At 39.3% G+C, this 6,635-nt stretch overlaps 1 long non-coding RNA gene across 1 annotated transcript; it reads left to right on the forward strand.

The window, feature by feature from the left end:
- The first annotated feature begins 74 nt into the window (after window positions 1-74).
- On the forward strand, window positions 75-1,832 carry LOC106725830. The gene is made up of 2 exons (XR_001361810.1): window positions 75-189; window positions 1,613-1,832. It is a non-coding gene; the product is annotated as an uncharacterized LOC106725830 (long non-coding RNA).
- The last annotated feature ends 4,803 nt before the right edge of the window (window positions 1,833-6,635 follow it).

The raw sequence follows: 6,635 nt of genomic DNA on the forward strand, positions 1-6,635 counted from the left end.
GGTTGAGTCTATAACCTGGGCATGTGCCCTGACAGGGAATCGAACCGTGACCTCCTGGTTCATAAGTCAATGCTCAACCACTGAGCCACACCAGCTGGGCAACACATCTTTGCTCTTGATGAGCCTTTCCAAGTCTCAGCCTTCTCTTGATTTCTTGAATGCAGTCTCTGAATGGATGGCTGAATAAAAGTAAGTAAAATCTTTAACAATTTCAGTGTCTTCATTGTCAATGTTAAAGTTGTGTATTTCTTCTGTAGTCATGATTTTTGTCTTCTTGATGTTCAAATGCAGTCCTGCTTTGACACTTTCTTCTTTCACTTCCATCGGAAATCGTTTCAAATCATTGCCACTTTCTGCCAGTAAGGTGGTATCATCTGCATATCTTAAGTTATTGATATTTCTTCCAGCAATTTTCACTCCTTCTTCCTCTGAGTCAAAGCTCAGTTTTTGTATATGTTCTGCATACAGATTAAGCAAATAGGGAGTCAGAATGCCCCCTGTGTGACACCTTTGCCTATAGGAAAGCATTCTGTCTCTCCATATTCTGTGTTGACAGTGGCTTCCCGTCCACCATACAGGTTATGTACCAGGACAATCAAGTGCTGAGGCACGCCCATTTCTTTCAGAGCAACCCATAGCTTTTCATGGTCCATGCAGTTAAAGGTTTTACTGTATCTATAAAACATAGACTAACCTTCTGAAATTCTCTGGAGCACTCCAGTATCCTGCGAATGCTCACAATTAAATACTGAGTGCCTCTTTTTCTGAATCCAGCTTGAACATCCAACATTTCTTGCTCCATATAACGCAGAGAGTTGCATCGCCATGAGCTTCACTTTACTTGCGTGGGAAATTAGAGCAATGGTTCTGTAGTGACTGCACTCCTGGACCATGGAACCCAGATATTTGATCAAACATTATTATTCTGGATGATTATGTAAAAAATTTTTTTGGATGAGGTTAACATTGAAATCAGGAGACTTCCAGTAAAGCAGATTACCTCTATAATGTGGGTAGGCCTTATCCAATCAGTTGACGGTCTTAATAGACTAAAGTCTGAACTCCCCTGAGCAAGAGGAATTCTGCCAGCAGACTACCTACCATTGCAATAAAATTACATTTCTAGGAAAATGTTCATATGCTTAAATATTGTGGAAATGTTAAATTGTTATAAATATTTCCATTTTTTGCTTTCAGTTTCCATATTTAGTTTGTCTGATTGGTAATAGTTTGTGGAATACACGGAATAGCACCCATCTCATATACATACATACATGCATACTAATTTTTATTCACATATATACTTATTTACTTTTTATTTTGAAATAGTTTTAAATTTACTAAAATGTTGCAAAATTGGTACAGAGCTTTCCCATCTATTCCCTCACCCAAGTTCCCCAATTTTTACATCTAAGTAACCATAGTACAATTTTAAAAATAAAGACATTAACATTAGTACAAAACTATTAATTAAACTACAAAGCTTATTCAAATTTCACCAGATATATTTTAAATAGTGAAGGCACAACTATAGGATGTGCAACTTTAATAGATACTGAGCCAGAACATTTTTGCAGAATAAATTACAGCCTTTGCTTTATTTTGTTTGCAGGTCAGCCAGTGGAGAACCAGAAAAGATGGACAGTGATTGTGGATTTTTCTGTAGAGTAATATGCAAACCACAAACCTCAGTTAAAAACATCTCACTCTTGGGGTGGTAAACACACAATACAATACATAGATGAGGTATGATAGAATTGTACACCGGAAATCTATATAATTTCATTAACAAATGTCACCCCAATAAATTCAATAAAAAAGAAAAACATCATGTGATCAAGCCAATACCACACCTCCTAAGCTTGTCTATCATTACTGCTAGAAATAAATTCTTTTGTATATAGAAAGATTAGCCACCTAGTGACAGAATGCATAGAAAGCGGATGTTTGATTAGGAATCTGAAATGTTATACTCCTGTGGCCAAGTTGCCATTTGTCATCTCTTCTACGTTTGAATGGGTGACCTTTCACAGAGAACGCGCTCTAATGGCTTTTTGGGCTCCTACTATAATGACTTTACAAATTTCTGTCATGGCACCTATAACACTAAATTGCTATAATTTGTGTGGGTGCTCTCTAAATTGTGAGCTACTCGTGGGCCCAACTCTGTCTTATTAACCCCGCTATCTCAGTGCCTGGCATTAATACCTTCAGCACAGCAGGCATGCAGCAATGGTCCAGGAAGGAATGAATCAATAAATTGAACACACAATAAAATAACATTGACATTTTCCCTCCTACTTGCTCTTGTTGAGAAAAGAGCCCGCACCTTGAAATTATCCCAGCGAAAAAGACAATGCTACATGTATATTAAAAAGGAAAAGCATGCAAGGGCTTTGTGTTTGAGAAACAGACAGGCTTTGAAGGCCAGGTGTGGCTTCAAAGCTGAATAAAGAATGCCACTTTCACAAATAGCACAAGTGTGTGGGTGCTGACTCGCTCTATTCAGTAGATTCATTGTACTCCTCAGGTAATTTTATCTGAGTAAAGTCTGCTTTCTGCTTAGACTTATTATTAGTTATCAATATTATTCAGCATTTCTACAGGACATGTTTTCAAAGTGTTATGTTCTTCATTCTTTTTTTTTTTCTTTCTGATGGAAGAAAGAGTTTGAGCTAAACTGATGACATATATGGGGAGCAAGACTCAAATGCTCCCCATGTTCCTCATTCTTTTTTTCCCTTCCCCCCTCATTCTTAATGATCTATGCAGATGATAGATAACGAAAGGGGCTGAATCTAGTCTTACACAGAGCTGGTACTCAATAAATTTTTGTTGACTGATTTATCACGGAACTCAGCTGGGGACAGGCCAGTGCACACTTGTGGGAAGAATACCTCCCCCACTTTTACCTGGAGGAGGTGTGGGGAGTGAGGGAGGAGAGTAGGTGGGGCAAGAGTAAAAGGTTGGAAAGGGAAGGAAGTGGGGATTCTCCTCAGATGGGAGTGGGGCACCTTTTGAGTCTCTGATCCACTTCAGCAATCCTCAGGGCACTCTGGGATTAGAGACTCGTCCTGTGTATTTGCCTTGTGAAGTAGTAAGTGCTTTGAGATTAGAGCTGCTGTTTCTTAGGAACAAACTCTTTGGGGACTGCTTTTATGAGACTGGTAATCCATTTTCAGCATTCTACTTATGCTTTTTATATCACCTGATTATAAAGCTGGGGAGAATAAGATACCAGGAGAAGTTAATGGGAATTCAGATCTTAGCCTTGGTCTCTGATGTGAAGTAAAAGCTGAATAATGAGATATTCTCATAGGTATTGCCATTACAGTAGGGTGACAAGTGACAAGGACTGTTGATCCTAAGGGTCCCTAGTGGCAAGGATAGACTGAATATACAGTTGAAAAATGGAGAGGGGAAGAGATTTACCTCCTATTTCTTGGAAACCTCACCTCCTCCTAGAAGCCCTGCTCAGTAGTTTGCTCTGGTTCTGTCAATTGAGAGATGAGAAGGGCTTTGACAGTGGGGGTTGGGTTGGGGTTGGTGGCTTTAAAAAGAATAATGTATCAGGTCCCTGGTAAGTACTCAGAAAATCCTGCCTCTTTTCTTTTCTTTTCTCTTCTCTTCTTTTCTTTTCTTTTCTTTTCTTTTCTTTTCTTTTCTTTTCTTTTCTTTTCTTTTCTTTTCTTTTCTTCTCTTTTCTTTTCTTTTCTTTTCTTTTCTTTTCTTTTCTTTTCTTTTCTCCTTCCTTCCTTCCTTCCTTCCTTCCTTCCTTCCTTTCTTCTTTCTTTCTTTCTTTCGCACATATTTGTGCACTTTGGCTTTATTGGGCAATGACCACAATTATTTGTCTGAAACACAAGTTGGAAAAGGGGAAAGTTGAGAAGGTAAAATGCAAAGCTTTTCCAGCAGTCGGTTGGCCAGGAGAAGTATGGAAATGCTCAGAAAAAAGTGCTGCTGTGAACTGAAACACCTCTCTCATTCTGGGCCTGGCAGGAAGGCCATGGGGGATGTAAAAGGACCAGCCTGGAGCTCTCAGCAAAGCACCAAAGCAGATTTCTCTAATCTTGAGCAGAAGCTCAGATCCATGTATCATAGAGTATTATGAGAATTAAATGATATAATGTTTGCAAAAGCAACCCACACAGAGCCTTCTCCATAAGCTTTTCTTGATATCTTATTTCCCCCAGCTTTATAATCAGGTGATAAAATACAAGAAAAAGGCCCTAAATGGAGCCACTTATGCTAGGCCTCATATCACCCAACCATACTTAATTCCAGGTGAGGATGCTGTTCAGGACTAAAGGGTTAGGTAATGAGAGAGGACCACCAGAGGAAGGGTGATCTCCCACCTGGAACCCTAAGATCCTGGAATTGGAGGAAACCCTTAATAATCACTTAGTTCAGTTTCTCAGGCAAAACAGAAATCCTTTCCATGTCTCTCCTGACAGATAATAATAGCTAATGTTTATTGTGCAGAGGTCAGTTATTGTCTTAAGACCATTTATATGGATTAACCCATTTAATCCTTCCCAATCACATGGGTAAGTACAGTTAACATCATGTACCTTTCAACTGTCTCAATCAAGAACTCAAAGAGAAATCTATGAACTCATCTCCGAGAGTCCTTCTGTCGCTCAGGTGGCGAGGCCTCAGTCACACATCTGTGTCCTCTCTTTTGCGTTGGAGCTGTATAGCAACCATCAGCCTGTTCTCTGTATTTATGAGTCTGTTTTGTTTGTTTATATTGTTTAGATTTCACATATAAGTGAAATAATATGGTACCTGTCTTTCTCTGACTGACTTATTTCACTTAGGATAATACCCTTTCGGCCCATTCATGCTGTTGCAAATGGGAAGACTTTATTCTTTTTATGGCCAAGCAATATTCCATTGTGTATATGTACCACATGCTTCTTTCCTTTCTCCTTCTCCTTCTCCTTCTCCTTCTCCTTCTCCTTCTCCTTCTCCTTCTCCTCCCCCTCCTCTTCCTCCTCTTCCTCTTTCTTCTTCTTCTTGCTGCAAAAGGCTTTATTGTTTCACTTGGTCCAATACATGGGAGATGGTTTCAGGGCAGTTAAAAGAATACTAGTAGTTTCAGGGAGAGGCTCAGGTACATGAAAGTTACATGGAGATGGAGACAGAGTGGAACTGCTCTCTGAGGTCATAGGAATAGTAAGTGGCACAGTCAAGATCTGAACCCAGGAAGTTTGGCAGAGCCAGAGCTTTTAACCCCTGTGCTATGCTACACCGCCTCTGCAGTTAGCCAGCGTCTAGGTGGACACTTCCAGGGACAGGCACTCACTCCCCTGTGAGCTGGACAGTTCGCCTAAAGTTGTCTTCTGTAACTTCAAGCCATTTTTCTTACTTCCAGCCTCTAAGCCTATACAGAATAGCCCGCTCCAACTTCCATAGACAGTCCTTCAAATATTTTCAAATACGAAGAGTACTTTTTCTCTAGTCATAAAAATAACACATGCTCATTGTAGAAAATTTGGAAAATTCAGAAAGGTATAAAGAAAATAAGAATCCTTGATAACCAAGGAGAAAATAAATATTAACGGCCAAGAATCTATTAGCTTTTCATTGCTGTTTTAAAAATCCATGACTCATTAACCACCCAAATAAAACCCATGGCCAACCAGATTTTGTCTTAATATAAATTCCCAGATGCAAAATTTTATATTCATCTTTTATAAACTCTATTTTGTTTGTTTGGGTTCTTTCGTCCCACTGAAACGTTTAAATGTAGATGCTGCTGTCTAACTGTTAGTCTTCCAGCTTTGTAGACTATGTGCTTTTGATAACAGGGCTTTCTAAAACTTTATTCTAGATACTGATAAAGTGCTGAGTAGGAGAGAGTCCTGTGATATGCTATGAGGGCTCTCCCTCCAGGATCACATGAATCTACTCATCTATCATTTTGTACAGAAAATATAAATCCATATAATTGCATTTGCAAATGCATCGTCAGAATCCGAGTAAGTTTCATCTATGGGATTTCTCAACTTTACTGGTATAGTAACTCTAAAAAAAAAAAAAAAAGGATACCATTTATCTTTTTTTAAAAATTTATTTAGTGAACCTAGGCTGACTCTGAGTGATCACTTCCTAGTTCCTAAGTGCTCACAAATCATCATCTACATACTCCATTCTAGAACTTTCCTGGAAATCACTGCATGCCCATCTGTTACTTCAGCCTTCTCATTGCAGTGGAAGTAGCTATGTGTAGACACACTGGCCCTGAATAATATTTCATGGGGCTGAAGGAATGATCCCGTGGGTATACATTGTGTTATTCTTTCTACTTCAGGGGATCCGCTTCCTGTCAACACACAGGAAACTGGAAAGCCGCCGTCTAATAATGTAGCCACTGACAGGAAGATTGTTGTTGAGAGTGCTCTTCTAGATTACTCGATTGAACAATGTTGGTGAAGAATGACTGCAGCTTCTTTTATTTATGACTTTGGATCAACTACAAGGCTGCCTGCCTTTACATAGCAGATGTGCGGCTCAGCGCTGCAGATGAATTCTTCTTTTGTTAAGTCCAGCCCTGCCTACAATGTACTACAACGGGGCTTTCTGTTTTAAGGCCATCTTGTGGCGAGATGTATTATAAAGCCAAGAATTCT

This window comes from Myotis brandtii, unplaced genomic scaffold, assembly GCF_000412655.1.
Source record: "Myotis brandtii unplaced genomic scaffold, ASM41265v1 scaffold191, whole genome shotgun sequence".
Lineage (NCBI taxonomy): Eukaryota > Metazoa > Chordata > Mammalia > Chiroptera > Vespertilionidae > Myotis > Myotis brandtii.